A 2,395-nucleotide genomic window follows, 5' to 3' on the forward strand; every position below is an offset into this window, starting at 1 on the left:
GTGACTGGAGTTCAGACGTGTGCTCTTCCGATCTAGTTTTATGTAAAAATAATTTCAGGAATATGATATGTTCTTGTTAAATGTAGTTATTTGTATTTTGTTATGTTGCTAGAAATCTATAAAATCATCCAGCGAAAACTTTATGAGATCTAGGATTGATTTACACAACGTTTGAAAAATATTTATAAATATGGACGTCTAATCCCAGACAGCACATGATATCATACTGATATCCCATACTCATACTGAATGTACTGTGATCATACCGATTTTACTGAGAACATTCGTGATAATATTTTTAAAGTATATCCCATTTGATATTCCAGGTAGATTTAATGTATATTCTTTTTACGTACCCAGTATGTAGGAATCGACATAAACGCCATCTGTACGTACCATATATGCACTTTGATGCTAATCTTTTCTCTTCAGTATCCACGCTGTTTTTATTACAGTGACAGATTACACAATGACAGATGACAAGAATTTCGAAGATTTACGCAACGTAATGTTTATGCAAGGTAATCCGACTTTCACATTTTATTTAAGAACATTTTTTAATATTAAATACATTAATTATGTTTATTATAAAATTGATTATTCGTAAAATCAATCATTTGTTATAAACCACTACTAATTTTGAGGTTATATTGCTTACTGAAAAACTATGTACAGGGTACTCCAGGTCACTCGGAAGAGCCGGCATCTACGTATTCTTCATGACCAAAAACTGAGTCGAAAATTTTAATAGCAAAATGTTGAGATGTCATTAGTTTGTGAATGGTGAGATGTTGAAACTGTTCAATCACAGGGCATTAAGAGCGCACCGTCAAGTGCGGTGCAGTCAAGCGATCGGTGGCTCCTCCGGGTGACCTGGATCATTCTGTATACAGTATCAAAAATATTGATAGCAAAATGCTAGCAGTTTGCTGGCATCGACTAGCAACAAATTTGATCAGATTCCTATTGCAAATCCATCTGTGTCTGCGTTAAGCTTAAAATTTGTCAACAAAGCCTTTGACATGCTATGCCAGCAGATTAGTGGCAGAAACCGAGCGGAATCTGCACACGCGGACAATCTGACAGTTGACTAACAGCAGAAACTGAATAGGAGCTGCAAATTCTGCTCCATTTCTATTACCAATCTGTTGGCAAATGTACGTCAGCTTTGTTATATTTCTGATGGTAATTTTCTGACATTGTCAGACATTATAGAATCTGTATAAAATTTGTTGACTTTCTGCTCAAAAATTGATAACAGATTTTGCTCAAAATCAATCTCTGCAAACTTAGCTATTTGAGATACATAATTTAATATATAAAATTCTACTTGCAAAAAAATAAGCCAAGTTTCTAATTTTAAATTCTTATTTTACAGCATTTACTAGAGATTTTCTACATATTGCAAGAGATACGTATACTTCTTATTTTATTATTTCATATTAAATCATAAAATTATTAATAAATTTGAAGTTATTTCAGTTCTAATATTCATTTCTTATTTTGCTGCATTTATTGGACTTTCTGCGTATTGTAACAGTGAGACATATACTTTGATTCCTGTTCCTGTTTTTGTCTACGATCTCTTTTTTTGACTGACATAATATTTTAAAAGTTGTACCGTAGTCTTCAATTTGAGGTAAGAATGTTTTCTTATATTATTTAACGTTGTTGTTTTTACACTAATAAAAACGAGCTTAATATGTATATAACAAATTAAGATCTCAAAAAGTAATGTTTATATATAATGTTAATATTATAATATCAATATTAGTGTTATAATATATAAATGTGTAATATATGAATTAAAAAATGTTAATTTCTTGATTTGAGTTTGGAGAAATTACATGTTTATAACAATGTTATCTCTAGCATTTATTTATAGAGTTAATTAAACATGTTTAATGTTTTAATATTTTTTAATTGTTAATTTAAATTATATTATAGTGATTAATTTAAACTACATTATAATAATATTTTTATAATTATATCTGTTTGGATTTATAAAAAATATCGAGTGATAAAAATGTTTCTTTTTTCAGATATAATACCAAAATTACATCCACAAGCTACAGACGATCAAATTTCAGCCCCAATAAAAATCTGGTTGGCTCATGCCAAGGAATGATTGTTCAGGCAACACATGACCAAAAGTAAACATACAAATCGACATAAATGAAAAATTAAGTATTTGTTGTATTTCATTCATTTATTTATTATTTTAATTTAAAAATAAAGCAACATTTTTAACTCTTGTTAGATCACAATTTATCTTTTTTTAATTTTATTGACATAAGTTGATATATATATATATAACAGTATATAATTATATTATTTAGAACATTTTTTTTATTTTATTGACAAATTATAATATAATGCTACATTATATTATTTA

At 28.3% G+C, this 2,395-nt stretch overlaps 1 long non-coding RNA gene across 1 annotated transcript; it reads left to right on the forward strand.

The window, feature by feature from the left end:
- The first annotated feature begins 442 nt into the window (after positions 1-442).
- On the forward strand, positions 443-2,259 carry LOC105456376. The gene is made up of 3 exons (XR_975241.1): positions 443-521; positions 1,379-1,639; positions 2,043-2,259. It is a non-coding gene; the product is annotated as an uncharacterized LOC105456376 (long non-coding RNA).
- Positions 2,260-2,395: the final 136 nt, after the last annotated feature.

Source organism: Wasmannia auropunctata, unplaced genomic scaffold, assembly GCF_000956235.1.
Source record: "Wasmannia auropunctata unplaced genomic scaffold, wasmannia.A_1.0 LD335699.1, whole genome shotgun sequence".
Taxonomy (NCBI): Eukaryota; Metazoa; Arthropoda; class Insecta; order Hymenoptera; family Formicidae; genus Wasmannia; species Wasmannia auropunctata.